The following is an 18124-nucleotide window of genomic DNA, read 5'->3' as shown; positions in this document are numbered from 1 at the left end:
GGCATGGAGTATTCCCTGGACTTACAGTCCATTGGGTTGCAGAGTCAGACATGATGGAGTGACTTTCACTTTCACTGCGTTGAGAACCGTTGATCTGGCTTGGATCCACTGTTGGACCTGGTTTTGGGTGGTTGAATGGTGAGCGGATCATGAAGTAGAGTTTCATTCAAGCCTGTTTTCCAGAGATGTTTTGAGCAATTTTACTAGAGGTCTTTATCGCTGTTTCTTTCCAAGTGGGCGTAGAAGGGCAGTGCCTCCAAGTAGGTTGACTTTTCTTCCATAATTTTGTTGCTCCTCTAGATGTAGAAGCATGCCTATCACTTGTAGTTTTCCTGGAATATCTGAGGCTTTTCAGTAACTGTGTACATGTTTAAGGGAAACTAAACTAATGGGAGACAGGAGAGTAGGACAGTTAGAAAATTCATGTATCAGATAGCTTGTGTTCTTTAAAGCCATTATTCTTGATTAAATATAGGGCTATCTATGCATTTAAAAATTTTGGTTTCAATTTCATACTAAATGCATTTTCCCACTTTTGACACTTTGGTATACTTAAAGTATAAGGTCTTCCTTGAGCCAAATAAATAGTAGTCTATCTTAATTGAACTTTGCATATAGCCCAAATTTATGAAGTTGTTAATTGCTCTTTATATTTGAATGTTACTTTACCAAGGCATACCTGATTACCTGAATAAAAAGTTAATCTTTTACTCAGTTGCTAACTGTCAAGCAACGCTCCCTGCTTTCGTTATCCCCATTACCCCCAATTCCTGAATTTTTGTTTTTGTCTTTACAGACCTAGATTTTTTTAAGACCCTAGGTTGTTTCTTCTTGTCTATTGGTACTTTATATTTATATGAATGTTACTCTCAAAATCTTTAAATTCAGGCTATAGGTAATATAATTCAGGGCACAGAATTGAAATACTTGGCAGTTTTATGAGTTGAGGTGAAAGAGTTAAAATGAAAGTTAAGGATCCAGGGGACCCCTACGGAAATGAAGGATAAAAAAATGCTCAATTTTAGGATCCTAAACAAAGCATTTTGATTGGCATATAGAGACCCTTGCATGCACACAGACATCCATATTTGAATATTTATAGAAGATAATCTGTCAAAATTACTGTTATTTTAATTTGCCAAGCTTGGCTGATTGCTGCAGTTGAATGCTAGTTGAATTCTAGATGAGGAACTGTAAATATGATCTGGTCTAGAACATACTTTTTGTCCTTGAAGCTGTTTGAATATTACCCTCTTTTTTTTTTTTTTTAAATAGTGGGGCCTTTTTGTATTAGCTGAACTTTCATGTTTTCCTTTTTTGGGAAAAAAGGAGGGTGATAACAGTAAATATTGAAAAAAATTTATTTTTTCTTTTTAGTTAAAAAAGCTATTTACATTTAGTGATCAGTGATTATTTAAATAGTTTTCAACTATTTGTCTAATCTTTGCTCAAAGAAACTTTCCCTGGACAGTTCAAACCTAGGGACATATGTCTCTTCAAGGCTTGAGGTTTTGTGTGACATAAGTTTCTTCTTAACAAAGAAATGTATAATTGTAGATAATTAATGTTACCCCTTTCTTTTGTCTCATTTTAAACAGTTGATAATTATAGTGACCTAGTTTCAAGCAGTAATATCTTGCATTGGAAATATGTGATTCCATCAGCTTCTTACATTCTAGGGGAAAAAAGGTAAGCCATTTTTCATACTTGATATTTAGTAATTTTGTAAATAAGTCAAATTTTTCTTTTTTTAAAAAGTTAAAAAACCCTTTTCTCTTTAAGTAGTGTTTTCTCATGCAGAAAACACTGTTATTTATTTACATCATATCACTGTTCCTCAAAAGATTCTACTGAATCTACATTACTTCAGCTCTAGAGATAATATGATGACTTTCTAAAAATCATACGACAGCTTTTTGGAGCAGGACTACATTCTATGCTCTATCTACTGGGCTATCTTGTCCCTTTTACGTAGCTATTCTCACCTAAATTTCTGTTTTTACATGTATAACCACTGACATGACTCGATAGTCTTAATATTTTTGTTTTCTTGCTTTTGATGTTTTCATTTCTTTATCTCTTGTAAACTGACATAATTGGATCTATTTTGTTGGTTATTACTTTCGTTAGAAACTATGTCAAGTACTAAGTCTCAGTTTTACTTAGACATTGACTTTATTTTGGGGCTTCAGGAATGGGGGGTCTCAGGAATATATTTAACATTCAGCAAATTGAGTGGAGCTTACAGAGCATTCTTCTCTTTTTTTCACAAGCATATCTTCATTCTCTTTGGGCAGTTCTTTTTTGTGTAGATTTTCTTTTTTCTAGGAGTGTTTATATTATTGTTCACTTATTACTATGATCTCTTTTCTCAGTTCTTTTTGTGACCATCTCTATTATCATTTCCAGTATATTTCTTACCCTAATTCCTCATGATCCTCCTAAGAAAATTATTTGTCCAACTCTGTGGTAATCCTCCAAATGAAGAGTAAGATTCTTAATAATTCCTTAAGATGTTATGCTTGCTTCTAGTTTTGTAGTGGTTCACCATCTGTTTACTGTATAAAGGACTCAGAAGTATCTGTTGTACCTAATGTATGAGGGATGTGGAAATAATAACAAAATGAAATTTACATTTATGCAAAGGAAAGATGATGCTAATATATTCCCTTGGGTTTGGCCATTCTGATATACTTGCTATGTTTGGAGACTTAATTTGCAACATACTTTCAGATGTTTTAAGGTGAATTAGATATGTTCATGTTATAATCAGCTTGCTTTTGGTTAAGTATGTTAAAACTCAAGTTGAATAAAATTTAAGTTAGTAATATAGAAAGTAATGAGCTGTTCTACAATGTGATTTGGAAAAAAATTAGCTGTGCTTCTTGCTATAAGAACAGCAGATAGCACAACTAAGATTTTCTAAGTAAAGTAATTTTGGTAGAGGTTAATTTCATGGCAATAGAAAATGTTGGGAATTGGCATCCAAATGTCAAATTTCACATACAAATCCTAGCTTTATACTGACTTTTCTTTCCCCCCAAGAGGATAAATCTTAAAACTTATAATTTGTTTAGAAGACGCTGTAATGCTGTTTTAGGAATAAGAAACTGGCTTTATTTTTCTATAATTTAAATAATTATATATAATTTATAATAATTATTATATTTAATAATTATTCCATCTTAACAACAAGTAAAATAGTGAACAAACTAAAAAATCAAAACTCTTCTTAGATCCATCAGAGAAGTGAGGTCACAGGGCAAACCACTGCTCTCAAATTGAAGAGACAGGCAGGTAGAAAATGACAGCTTAACAGAAACTGCAAAAGAAACCACTACTGTGTAGGAAAAATCTAAAGTGTGATTGACAAATTACAGGAAGCTCCATGTGGACAAACGTGACTTGAGAACTCCAGGGGGACCTGGTCGTAGGGAATCCCCACATTTTCGTGATTTTACTTCTAGGAGCTCTCTCAGGTCCTCACAGTGACTATCTGAGAAAAATCCCTTGGTGCTTCCTCCAGGGGGAGGAGAAAATAACCATTTTGAGATATGCCAAGGCATCTTCCTTTTCTTAACAAGATCTGCTATCAAGAGAAAGTGTTTTACCAGAGCCTAATCTATTAGAGTGTTATCAGACATTAACTGACCTAGAAGAAGGGAAATACCCAACTCTAGCCTTCCATGTTGGAAGGAGAGAAATATCCATTTCTAGCCCCCTGTAGTGGAGAAGGAAACGGCAACCCACTCCAGTACTCTTGCCTAGAAAATCCCGTGGACGGAGGAGCCTGGTAGGCTATGCAGTCCATGGGGTCGCAAAGAATCGGACACGACTGAGCGACTTCACTTTCACTTTGATGCATTGGAGAAGGAAATGGCAACCCACTCCAGTGTTCTTGCCTGGAGAATCCTGGGGACGGAGGAGCCTGGTGGGCTGCTGTCTATGGGGTCGCACAGAGTCAGACACAACGGAAGTGACTTAGCAGCAGCAGCAGCCCCTTGTAGCCATCCTGTTTCACCTAGGAGGGGAGCACAAGACTGAAAAGAACTTGTGAAGTTCACAGCTTGAGGAGCACAGTTCCTCTGAAAGGCTATACCTAGCTTCTGCTCCCGCCATACCTTATGACATTAGTAAATTCCTATTTGCTGTAGTCCTTTTATTCTGTGCATGGTGTCTGACTTTCAGCAAAAAACTACAAGGCAGACCAAAAAGCAAAAAACACAGTTTAAAGAGAGCAAGCATCAGAATCAGACTCAAATTTGCCAGGAATATTGGAATTAGGAAAAAGAGATTTGGGACAACTGTGCTATACAAAAAAGATCTTAATGACCCTGTTAACCACTATGGTCTGATCACCTGCTTAGAGCTGGACATCCTGGAGTGAGAAATCAAGTGGGCCTTAGCAAACATCACTACCAACAAAGCTATTGGAGGTGATGGAATTCCAGGTGAGCTACTTCAAATCCTAAATGATGATGCTGTTAAAGTACTTGCTCTCAGTATGCCAGCAAATTTGGAAAACTCAACAGTGGCCATGGAACTGGAAAAGGTCAGTTTTCATTCTAATCCCAAAGGAGGGCAAGAAGATATAATACCTTAATATGTGTGCACCTAACAACAGGTCATCAAAATTTGTGCTGCAGCAGCCAACAAAATTGCAAAAACAAATTGATCAGTCTACTTATAGGAGGTGATACTTCAATACTTCTGCCAGAAATGGACAGATATAGCAGAAAATCAGTAAGGACATATTTGAACTCAACAGCAATATCAATCAACTGGATATGATTGACACTTATCATCCAGCAACAAGAAGGACTACATGTTTTTCCCAAGAAGAAAAATAGAATTAAAGAATTCTGAGAAAATTCAGAGTTCTTTTTAGTTTTTGATTAAAAAAAAAAAAATAGGATTTGCATCCATACATGGTCAAAAAGAAGAAAGACGAGGAACTCATTTTAAAAAATACAACAAGCTGTCACCTGCCTCCCCTCTACTTCTTACATATTTTAGGGCATGAATTTTAAAATTTTGATCTTTTAAAATAAAGAAACACTTTTCTTGCCTCAAATTTGATATAATGATTGAAAGAGTTGTGGGGGTTACTTTTCCAGACGAAACCTATCTGGCACTTTTTCATTTATTGATATTATGAAGGAATACCTCCTACAACCCCTTCGTTCCATATAGCCAAATTTGAAAACTGAATCCCTCATGACCTGGCCAGTATTTTATAATTATTGACTTTTGCTCCTGAGTAATAGACATCTAGATATCTAGATTCTTTTGAGTGATACAGCAGGAAGAGCAGAAGCAGATAAGAAAGGCCAGGGGAGAGTTTGTAAAAGGAAGAGAATATTTATTATTATCATTTATCTGCTGGGTAGACTCATGATGGTGAAACCAAAGGGATTAATAACATAGAATTCTCTAAAGGATATAGATATCTTGTTAAAATGGATTCAGTGAAATTGTTCCCATCCATGTAGAATTAAAAACAAAGCAAAACCAAAAATAAAACACATCAAATGAACTTTTCCCCTTTGGATCACGAGTAGTGGTATGAAGACAAGCTGTACAAACCTTGATTAAGTCAAATCACTTCTTACCTTGTTTCCTCATCTTCAAAATGGAAATAGTGCCTGCCTTACAGAGCGCTGGCAAGAATTAATTGAGGAAAGGTGTGCACAGTGCCCGGCTCACATTGGGCGTGCACCAGGGTTACTTCTCCCCCTAGTTCCTTTTGACATCGGAGGCAATACCTGGACTTCAGTCCTTGAATTCACTAGTTACTTGTCATGAGATCTTTATAAGATCAAATTATTTTGTCTCTCCGAGCCTTATTTTCCTTTGGTATAAGATCATTAATATCCATGTTATAAAGTTGTAGTTGTAATTCATTTCCTTGTATCATCTAGGAGATTTTCATTGAATCTAAATCTGATGTTAAACTGCTAAAATCTTATATAAATATGTGAGTTTTACTGAATAGATCTTTTGGACACCAAATTCACATTTTTTTTTAAAGGAATATATAGTAGGAGGAATATAATAAGGACAAGTAAATCTCTAGTTTTGTTTTATTTTTTTCAATGGGAGGACTCTATACTAGCTTACTTAATTTTTGCTTAATATAATTCATTGGGAAAGTGGGGAAATTATGGATTGAAGGATTTATTTTCACTTGAAATAGCTACTTCTAGAAAGGGTATACCTAGGGCACCAAGTTAGGGAGTCTAAACACTTGAATGTACCTCTTTCTTTGTTTTTGTTCTTTTTATCTTAGGTGACATTATTTTGAAATGAGACTTCAGCATACAGTAATGGTTTTGTGGGCAGATACTAGAAAATGATACTGTATGATATCTTTTATGTGTAATTTAAAAACAATACAAAGGAATACACATGCAAAGCAGAAACAAACTCAGGTTTAGGAGCTTCACTGGTGGCTCACTGATCAAGAACCTGCCTGCCAATGCAGGAGATGTGGGTTCGATCCCCTGGAGTAGGAAATGGCAACCCACTCCAGTATTCTTGCCTGGAGAATCCCATGGACAGGGGAGCCTGGCAGGCTACAGTCCATGGGGTTGTAGAGAGTCAGACACGACTTAACAACTACACAGATTGGAAAATTATTAAGTACTGAAAATGTTCTGGCTTGTTAATTACCAAAGAAAGAACTAATAAACTGTTATTAAAATTTAATATTAAACTTTAGTTGATAAATTAAGACTCGTAAATGAATCATGTTAAATGAGTTTGAATTAGGTCAATATTGTTGGTGAATTCAACTGTGTGTTAAATCAATATAAATTCTGTGACATAATCACAGAATAGAAATTGATGTATGTATGGTATATTGTATTGAAGGGTTGCAAATTGATGAACTGGGAAGTTGGTATTTTTAATGATGTTATAAATCCATGAATTTCAGTTAGATTTTCTTGAATATGGATCAGTTTTATAAAAATCAGCAGCAAAATATCATTGCTTTCGTATTCTGTAGCAGTTGTGTCAGCTTTTGCTTACAATCAAATGAATGTAAAATTTAACTTATTTTCTTACATGTTTCCCAAAGTTTAGGAAATGATGTAGCACATAGAGTGTTAATTACTTTTAAGAATTCCCAGTTTATCATTTTATTTGACAATATGTAGCTCCTTAAAGTGAAGTCGCTCAGTCATGCTTGACTCTTTGCAACCCCATGGTCCGTAGCCTGCTAGGCTCCTCTATCCATGGGATGTTTCAGAAAAGAATACTGGAGTGGGTTACCATTTCCTTCTCCAGGGGATCTTCCTGATCCAGGGATTGAACCCTGGTCTCCCGCACTACAGGCAGATTCTTTACCGTCTGAACTACCAGGGAAGCCCGTGTAGCTCCTTATTAAATGCTTATTAACAACCCAGAAAATATCCTACAAAGTAGAGAATAGTCTCTGCATGCAGTCTTTACCTGCAGGAAAAAGAATAGAAGAAAATATAATAAAAACTGAATTGTGAAAGCATTGAGTGCAGACAAGTTTATGCTGATAAAATGGATGTGATTTTATGTGTGAATGTTAAGGACATGTGAATATGTTGATCATAGCAACTGTTAGTATTGTTGTAAAGCAAATGATTTGCAGAGTTAGGTTAAATGCATTATGGGTATGGCTGGGATCAAAATAACATTAACTTATTCAAAGTTTTTTTGTTTTTTGGTATTTTTTAAAAAAATATTTATTCAGCTGTGCTGGGTCTTAGTTGCAGCATGCGTGATCTTTTAGTTGTGACATGCGAAAGCTAGTTGTGGCACTTCAATTGTGAGGGCTTCAGCTGCAGCATGGCATCTCTTAGTTGTAGCATGTGGGACCTTGTTCCTTGACCAGGAATCAAACCCCAGCCCCAGTGCACTGGAGCTTGGAGTTTTAGCCACTGCACCACAAGGGAAGTCCCAGCATTGTGTTTGTTTTTTTAAGAAGCCAGATACTTTTGTATAATACTGGGTAATTTAATTACTTTTCTGGTAATAATTTAATGTTAAGAACAATTAGATTTCTGTGATTGTACATTTATAAGATATTATTTGGACAAGTCATTTATAAAATAATATGATTCATATACTTTTATATTGTGGTAAAATATGTATAACAAGAGTCACCATTTAACCATTTAAAGTGTATAATTCAGTAGTGTTAAGTATGTTCACATTGTTGTGCAGCCATCACCACTATCCATCTCTAGAACTTTATCATCATTCTGAATAAAACTATGCACATTGAACATTAACTCCCCATTCTTCCTGACTTCAAGTGCCTGTCACATGGAGTTGGTATCCAAAATATATAAAGAGCTCATAAAACTCAACATCAGAAAAACAAACAGCCCTGTTAAAAAATGGGCAGATGATCTGAACAGATGCTCAGTATTGTAATTATCAGAGAAATGCAAATCAAAGCCTCACTGAGATGTTACCTCAAGCTTATCAGAATGGCAGTCATCAAAAAGAACAGAAATAAATAATTGGCAAGGATGTGGAGAAAAGGGTACCCTTGTACATTGTTGACGAGAGTGTAAATTGGTGCAGCCATTGTGGAAAAGAGTATAGTAGTTTCTCAGTTTCTCAAAAAACTAGAAATAGAACTACTATATGACTCAGAAATTCCACTCCTGGGTATATATCTGAAAAATCGAAAACACTAATTTGGAAACAACACGTGCATGGCAATGTTCTTAGCAGCATTATTTACAATTGCCAAGATATAGAAGCAGCCTAAGTGTCCATCAACAGAAGAATGGATCAAGAAGATATGGTATGTTCACAGACACATACCCACACATACAAGAATACTACTCAGCCATAAAAAAGAATGAAATTTTGCCATTTGCAAGAACATGGATGGAGTTGGAGGATATTATGATAAGTGAAATATATCAGACAGAGAAAGACAAACACTGGATTTATCACTTATATTTGGAGTCTAAAAAATAAAACAAATTGGTGAATATAACAAAAAGAAACAGACTCACAAATACAGAGAGCAAACTAGTAGTTACTAGTGGGAGAAGGATGGTGTGGGGAAGGAACAATATAGGGTCTAGGGGATTAAGAGGTATAACCTACTATGTATAAAATAAATAAGCTATAAGGATATATTGAATAGCACAGGGACTATAACTGATATTTTATAATAACTATAAATGAATTATATAACCTTTAAAAAATGTATCACTATATTACACAACTGACACTTACATAATATTGTACATATTTAGTAGAAAATATCAAAATAATGAAAAGCAGAAAAACAAAGAATTCACATTCTCCCAAACACCCAGGCCCCTTAACCACTATTCTGTCTCTGAATTTGGCTACTCTCAGTTTCTTATGTGAGTTGAATTATACAGTATTTTCCCTTTTGTAATTGACTTCTTTTACTTAGCGTAGTGTCTTCAGGGTTCATCCGTGTTGTCCCATGTATCAGAATTTCAGTCTTTTTAAGACTAATATTTCTTTATGCATATGCCACATTTTGTTTATCCATTTATCTGTCAATAAATGTTTGGATTGTTTCTACCTTTTGGCAGTTGTGAATAATGCTGCTGTGAACACTGATGTGCAAATATTTGTTCAGTGGTGGTCATGTGTATTTTTAATATATATTTTAACATTTAAAGATATTTGAGGTAATAAAATTCTATTTGAATGGACTGCATAAATATCTGTGTTTTCACTGATATCAGTGGTTGTTTATTGAATACCCATCATGTATTCCAGTCCCCGGGCGACAGACCACAAAGGGTCCCTGGCCAGTTAGGAACTGGGCCACACAGCAGGAGGTGAGGTGTGCAAAGGAGTGAAGTGTAATCAGTGTTTACAGTCACTTCCCATTGTTCACATTACCACCTGAGCTTTGCTTCCTGTCAGATTAGCAGCAGCATTAGATTCTCACAGATTCTCATATATCACAATGTAGTGATGATAATACAAATAAGTGCACAGTAAATGTAATGCACTTGAATCATCTTGAAACCACCCCCACCCACGTTTGTGGAAAAACTGTTTTCCACAAAACTGGTCCCTAGTGCTAAAATGGTTGAGGACTACTGTTCTAAGGGATATAAAGAGAATATTTATTGAATACTTACTTACTGTGAATAGGGACATTCACATGTTACTGTTTTTGAAGAACTTGCAATCTAATAAGAATGATAGGATGTGTGTATGAAAACAGAACAATCTGGTAGCATATAGTTTTTAAAGCTGAAGAGATGTTCACAATCTGATCCAAATCAGCATCTTCTCATGCTAAGATTTTTGCATGTCATCCTAATCAGTTAAGAGGCAAAATACATGACCATAACAACAAGCATATTCCATTCAAGTGTATGTATTTAACATTCAAGCATAAATATTGGTGTGATCAATCATGACACTCTGCAAACAGTCTTCTCCAATAACAACATCCTTAGAATGGCTTATATTCTTTTATCCAAACTCCTTTCTTAACTCTGACTTAATCTCCTATCTCCACCTCCACCTTGAGTTGTATAACTTTTTGTTGTGGATATGTTTATTATGCATGTAAACTGACTTAAGTGTAGGTGAGTAAAAGGTGAAATGATGAACTCTGTATGTGTTTCAAGTTTCTTTCCAGGCTTAAATGATTCTAATTTTATCCCTACAGTACCTGGATTTCCAGATGAAGGAAAACAGAATAAGCAAGTCTAGAGGTTTCTCAACAGATCTATTTCATAATAATTTAAAAGGCAAACATTTGATTGGAATAAAAACATTTTGGTGTGCTTTGGTGTTTCAGTGATATTTCCCCCTCTCTCAAGCTATTTTTTTCTGGAAAAACAAAATTAATCCTTTATGAATTCAGTCATAATTTTCCAGTTTAGTTGTATTTTTAAGGTTTTTCTGGATGCGCCAGCTGGACCTTTTAGATGCCACTCTTTTTCCTATTTCCTAACATTTCTAACCAAAATGTTAGAAAGACCAAAGGAAGACATACAACCAGCTGTTAGATTCACATTTCCTTTGGATGATGTTTTGAAGTTCAGAAAAGGAACTTTGAAAAATTTAAACACAGCTGAGCAGAGTTTCCAAGAGGCAATACTGTAATACTACTTCTTTCTCCATATTTATTTTCTTGACATAGTACTGAGCCTGCATTCTGAGTGGTGAAGACATTTATAGACTCATTACTCTGTAGGCTGAACAAAAAGGAAAAAGCTAATTTCAAAGTTAAAACTTAGAAAAAAGGAGATAATTGTAGAAGTGAGGAAGGATGAATGAACAAGGATGATCATCCATTCATTCAGCACATATATGAAAGTCTACTATGTACTAGACACGCCACTAAACACTGGAAATAAAGCAATGAATAAAATAGGATCAGTACCACTCCTGGAACTTCGATTGCTGGTAAGAGTGAGTGGAACACAATAGGCTCTTAAAAATAACTTGAATAAATGAATGTCTTGAATAAATAACTTGAATAAATAAATATATTATGGAGAAGAATTTGGGGGTAAAGGATATTTTAGTGAAAAAGTATGAAGTGTCCTGTTCACTGTATTTGAGATACTTCATTTAAAAAATGGAAACAAATAAAATACTTATTAATGGGGAAAATGACTCAGTTATGGTAATACATAGAATGTAATACATTGGAGCTCTTAAAAATAATGACATACATTGAAGTATGTTGGGTAAAATAAAAGATGTTCTTTACCTAATGTCAAATTAAGCAAAGTAGGCTATAGAATAGGATGTATGGAATGATTCTTTTGAGATTATTTACATTTATGTAAAATGTCTTGAGAGATAGTGGAGACTTTGGAATCAAACATTCTTGGGTTCCATAAAAGCATACTTAGTAAAAGTTATTTGTTAGCATGTGTCAGAGTTTTATCTAACTAATGAGGGAACAATCAGGAAGACCAAAGAACTGCTTATAAGAGTTTTTGAGCATCAGAAATTCTTGTATTCATTAGGAGAGGGATGCCAAGATAAAGTTGCTAAGCCACACAGAAGTCTCATCAACTTTCTGAAGGAAAATGAAGCCGTATCACCTTGGAAACTTGGAATGTAAAGCAGTGAGTTCAATTTAAATATCATCATGGTCTTTATCATCATCTCCAGTATCATTAAATGTATCAGTTTCATTGATTTTAGCATGGTTTGGAAGCTTGCTATATGCCTTCAGAGTTATAGCTTTATCTGCATTGCATTTTAAAATTATATCAGCTTTGTTACCTTGTTAGTCTGGAAGACCAACCAATAAAATATCTGAGATATTTATTTAAACTATTTTTCTCAACTTTCCTTTGTTACAGCATAGCCTCTTTACACATCAAAACACATTGCTTCTACTCATTCATTTCCCAACATTTTGATTTCCTGAGTATACTCTTCTTCATTCATACTCTTCATATACCAACTTTTTTTTTCATTGTCTTTCTTACCCTTGCATCTGTTTAGCCTCCTTTACCTTGTGGCAGTGGTGGCTACTCCTTTGAGTGGCACACGGGACAAAGTGGCATATAGTACAGATGGAACCACATATGTGGGCGAGTTTTGACTGGATTTTTCTAAGATATACTTAGCAGCATCAAAATTCTTTCCTTCCTTCTCTTTCTGTGTGTGTTAATATTTTTAAGATTTTTAAAAAAATTTTTTAGGGGAGTGGGGAGGGCAGGTATAGAGTTATCTTTACTCTTAGCTTTCTTAGCCTCATTACTAAGGTGGACCTCTCTTCTTGGGTCTATACTGAATGTCCCAAGGATTCCGTGAGGACTTTTTATCTTGCTTGTGAGAACTTGGATGATTCCTGGCCCTGTGTAAGCCCTGGGAATTATCTCCCTTTTGTTATCTGGTAATTTTTCTTGCCCAGAAGTTGTTTTTGTTCAACCATCTCATTTTATGCATATGCAAAATTGGTATTCAGATAAAATTTAAGTAGATCTTTTCCCCCTTTCTTAAATAGGCCTTTGTGTTGCTTTCAGTTCAGGACTGTAGCTGGTCAGGCTTCTCTGTCCATGGGATTCTCCAGGCAAGAATACTGGAGTGGGTTTCCATTCTCTTCTTCAGAGGATCTTCCTGACTCAGGGGTTGAACCCAGGTCTCCTGCATTGCAGGCAGATTCTTTACTGTCTGAGCCACCAGCGAGGCCCCAGTTGCTTACATATGGAAGTTAATTCTGGATTCTATTACTCCCTCATGGGTGAAAGTAGAGAATTCTTAACACTTTTAAATTGGAGAATGATATTCTTAGTGAGTGATATATCCTGCTCAAATTGTTTTCAAATACTATTATGTGCAAAAATTCATTTTTAAAAGTGCTGCCTAAATTAAATTTATCTTAGTAACAACATTTCTTCTACACATAGCTGTAAATAAAATCTGCTTTGGCTGCTTTTCTTCTAATATTAGTTACCAGTCAACTGATGCATTAAATTAAAGTTGGTATAACCCTAATGATTTATAATAGCTGATACTTTTTGGTACTGCTTTGCTTCACTTAAGAGCACTGGCTGTTTTACGGTACTTCTTTTCTTTTAAACATGATTCAATATAGCTAAAAGAACAAAAACAAAAGCAGTAACCATAACATAACTCTTACTTAATATAGAAACTTTTTACTAATAAAAAATCTGTTTTATATCCCATCTATTGAGATACAGTGGAAAAGTATAAATTTAGTACTAATTATTTCTTTGAAATTCTTTCAGTTAGTTTAAAAGTGTTGGTAAGTGGTAGTTAATTGAGAATGTCTCATTAAGTTTGTAATTAAGAAAGTAAAGGATGCCCACCTCCCAGAATATTGGAAATAAAAGCAAAAATAAACAAATGGGACCTAATTAAACTTAAAAGCTTTTGCACAACAAAGGAAACCATAAGCAAGGTGAAAAGACAGCCTTCAGATTGGGAGAAAATAATAGCAAACAAGCAACAGACAAAGGATTAATCTCAAAAATATACAAGCAACTCCTTCAGCTCAATTCCAGAAAAGTAAATGACCCAGTCAAAAAATGGGCCAAAGAACTAAACAGACATTTCTCCACAGAAGACATACAGATGGCTAACAAACACTTGAAAAGATGCTCAACATCACTCATTATCAGAGAAATGCAAATCAAAACCACAATGAGGTACCATTACATGCCAGTCAGGATGGCTGCTATCCAAAAGTCTACAAGCAATAAATGCTGGAGAGGGTGTGGAGAAAAGGGAACCCTCTTACACTGTTGGTGGGAATGCAAACTAGTACAGCCACTATGGAGAACAGTATGGAGATTTCTTAAAAAACTGGAAATAGAACTGCCATATGACCCAGTAATCCCACTCCTGGGCATACACACCGAGGAAACCAGATCTGAAAGAGACACGTGCACCCCAATGTTCATTGCAGCACTGTTTATAATAGCCAGGACATGGAAGCAACCTAGATGCCCATCCGCAGATGAATGGATAAGGAAGCTGTGGTACGTACATATACACCATGGAATATTACTCAGCTGTTAAAAAGAATTCATTTGAATCAGTTCTAATGAGATGGATGAAACTGGAGCCCCTTATACAGAGTGAAGTAAGCCAGAAAGATAAAGAACATTACAGTATACTAACACATACATATGGAATTTAGAAAGATGGTAATGATAACCCTATATGCAAAACAGAAAAAGAGACACAGAAATACAGAACAGACTTTTGAACTCTGTGGGAGAAGGTGAGGGTGGGATATTTCAAAAGAACAGCATGTATACTATCTATGGTGAAACAGATCACCAGCCCAGGTGGGATGCATGAGACAAGTGCTCGGGCCTGGTGCACTGGGAAGACCCAGAGGGATTGGGTGGAGAGGGAGGTGGGAGAGGGGATCAGGATGGGGAACACATGTAAATCCATGGCGGATTCATGTCAATGTATGGCAAAAACCACTACAATATTGTAAAGTAATTAGCCTCCAACTAATAAAAATAAATGGAAAAAAAAAAAGTAAAGGATGTATTTGGTGAAGAACAATACAGATTTTGTTGTTGTTTTTGTTTGTTTTAAGGATCTGAGATGCTCATGAAAGAGTTAACAACTGTCATGGTTATGCTTGATTCAGTTGGCAACATGAACTTCATTCTTTATCATTAATGTTTCAGTTACCATACTAGGTACAAGGTGCCCTATCTAGTAGTCATTTTGTGTCTATTATGTCCTTAGAAGAGAGACTTGAAATTCTTAGGGTAATGTTTGAAAATGAGTCAGTAGTAGCATTGTGATTTGAATGTCCTATGCCGAGGCTTAAGGAAGATATTTTTGTCTCTAGCATCAGAATTACATATAAGTAAATCTTTAAAAAAAATCCTAAAGAAATTTATAGCCTTAATTTACATGTCTCTCAAGGGATGAGGGTTAGGATTATAATTATAGATGAGAGAACTATAAAGGCACTAATTCTAACAGATGGTAGCAAAATGTCCAAATTTTTGTTACTTTTGTTATTTCTTAAAAACTGATTTCTAATACCTTTAAAATTACTGTTTTTAGATACAGCCATTGAGTTTGGTATAGCAATAGACTGTTTACTCTTTAATTTTTTTGATAGCAGATACAAAATCTAGACATCTAATTATTCAGAATCTTTTAGACACTAATGGCTGTTTACTTGTGAGAAAATTTAAACTGGTATGTGATAGTCACTAGATCCATCTGCCGAAGTGGCTTTAGATTTTGATCTGTTACTACTAAAAGCGATGGGTCTTACCATAGAGTGACCTAGGCCACATGGATGCACTGCGTTTCTTCCCCTGAGATGGCTTACTAGTGAAGTTCGTGGATACCATTTGTTACTTTGGTCGGATGTTCCCTTGTCACTTCGCTACTAAAGTGTAATAATCCCTCAACACAAATGGTTTTGGTTAGCCAAGCCTTTTTGCTTTGATTCATTTGGAGTTGAGAACAGGGACTCTGTAGTGAAATAGATCTGACTATGAATCTCTGCTCCTCCTGATTTTGTGACCTTAGGTGAATTACTTAACCTCAGCTGATGCATTTGATATTAGTATAGTTTACTAGTTTAAATGTGTGAGCTCTAGAGCTAGTTTGTGGGGATTTGAATCCTGGTTGTGCTGCGTATAAGCTGGGTGACTTCAGACATGTTTCTAACTTTCTGCCTCCTCTTTCCTGTCTGTAAATTAGAAATAAGAATAGTACTTATCTGTAAACACTTTGAGTTTTTTGAACCTAGCTGGAATGTAATAAGCACTCAATACATGTATACTAGTATTATCTATATAAAAATGAGGACAGAAATAACATAAGAAGGGTGTTATGAGGCCTGAATGGTAAAATAAATAAAGCACTTCACACTGGGACTTAGTAATGTTTAGTAAATGATGGTACTATAAGGAGATTGGGGCTTCCTGGATGGCGATAGTGCTAAAGAACCCACCTGCCAGTGTAGGCAGCATGAGACCTGGGTTTGAATCCTGGGTTAGGAAGATCCCCTGGAGGAGGGCATGGCAACCCACTCCAGTATTCTTCCCTGTAGAATCCCTTGGACAGAGGAGCCTGGCCAGCTATGGTCCATAGGGTTGCACAGAGATGGACATGACTGAAGCGATTCAGCATGCATGCATATAAGGAAATTAATATTATAATGCAGCAGATATATCTGTGGAGTAAACATAAATCCAGGATTTGTAATTAAAGAGACCACACTGGAACTCCATTGCTAATTGGTTAGGACAACGAGTTCCAGCATTCTGTTAGGTCACTTGTACAGAACAAATCAACTTTTCTATCCCAACTGGTGCACAGATGGGTCAGATGAAAAAATCCTATCCAATGCTGGGCTGGATGAAGCACAAGCTGGAATCAAGATTGCCGGGAGAAATATCAATAACCTCAGATATGCAGATGACAGCACCTTTATAGCAGAAAGCAAAGAGGAACTAAAGAGCCTCTTGATGAAGGTGAAACAGGAGAATGAAAAAGCAACTTAAAGCTCAACATTCAAAAAATTAAGATCATGGCATCCAGTCCCATCACTCCATGGTGAATAGATGGGGCAAAAATGGAAACAATGACAGACTTTATTTTCCTGGGCTCCAGAATCACTGCAGATGGTGACTGCAGCCATGAAATTAAAAGATACTTGCTTCTTGGAAGGAAAGCTATAACAAGCCTCAGTTCAGTTCAGTCACTCAATCTTGTCTGACTCTTTGTGACCCCATGGACTGCAGCACGCCAGGCCTCCCTGTTCATCACCAACCAACTCCCGGAGCTTGCTCAAATTCATTTGCGTTGAGATGGTGATGCCATCCAACCATCTCATCCTCTGTTGTCCCGTTCTCCTCCTGCCTTCAATCTTTCCTACCATCAGGGTCTTTTCCAATGAGTCAGTTCTTCGCATCAGGTGGCCAAAATATTGGAGCTTCAGCTTCAGCATCAGTCCTTCCAATGAATATTCAGGACTGGTTTATTTTAGGATTGACTGATTTGATCTCCTTTCAGTCCAAGGAACTCTCAAGAGTCTTCTCCAACATCACAATTCAAACGCATATATATGGAATTTAGAAAGATGGTAACAATAACCCTATATGCAAGACAGAAAAAGAGACACAGATGTATAGAACAGACTTTTGGACTCTATGGGAGAAGGGGAGGGTGGGATGATTTGAAAGAATAACATTGAAACATGTATATTATCAAGTGTGAAACAGATCACCAGTCCAGGTTGGATGCATGAGACAAGTGCTCAGGGCTGGTGCACTGGGATGACCTAGAGGATGGGATGGGGAAGGAGGTGGGAGGGGGATTCAGGATGGGGAACACATGTAAATCCATGGCTGATTCATGTCAATGTATGGCCAAAACCACTACAATATTGTAATTAGCCTCCAACTAATAAAAATAAAGGAAAACAAAAAACAAAAACATCAATTCTTTGGCACTCAGCTTTCTTTATGGTCCAACTATCACATCCATACATGACTACTGGAAAAACCATAGCTTTGACTAGACGTCCCTTTACCTAGACAGTGTATTAAAAAGCAGAGACATTACTTTGCCAACAAAGGTCCATCTAGTCAAAGCTATATTTTTTCCAGTAGTCAGGCATGGATGTGAGAGTTGAATC

At 36.0% G+C, this 18124-nt stretch overlaps 1 protein-coding gene across 8 annotated transcripts in view; it reads left to right on the top strand.

Moving 5' to 3' along the window:
- The window catches only part of FUT8 (fucosyltransferase 8), a 306584-nt gene that overhangs the window by 100639 nt on the left and 187821 nt on the right, over window positions 1-18124 (top strand). For 5 of the 8 annotated variants that reach the window (XM_061156858.1, XM_061156857.1, XM_061156859.1 and 2 more), the window contains exon 3: window positions 1599-1689. The exons of 2 other annotated variants lie outside the window; for them this stretch is intronic. The gene's annotated coding sequence lies outside the window, so the exon portion shown is untranslated. Of the gene's footprint in view, window positions 1-1598; window positions 1690-11984; window positions 12087-18124 lie in introns of all 8 variants that reach the window. One more of the 8 variants, XM_061156862.1, reaches the window with a different exon arrangement.

The sequence above is a fragment of the Dama dama genome, chromosome 12, assembly GCF_033118175.1.
Source record: "Dama dama isolate Ldn47 chromosome 12, ASM3311817v1, whole genome shotgun sequence".
NCBI classification, from domain to species: domain Eukaryota; kingdom Metazoa; phylum Chordata; class Mammalia; order Artiodactyla; family Cervidae; genus Dama; species Dama dama.
This window is presented reverse-complemented; position numbering and strand designations above follow the sequence as displayed.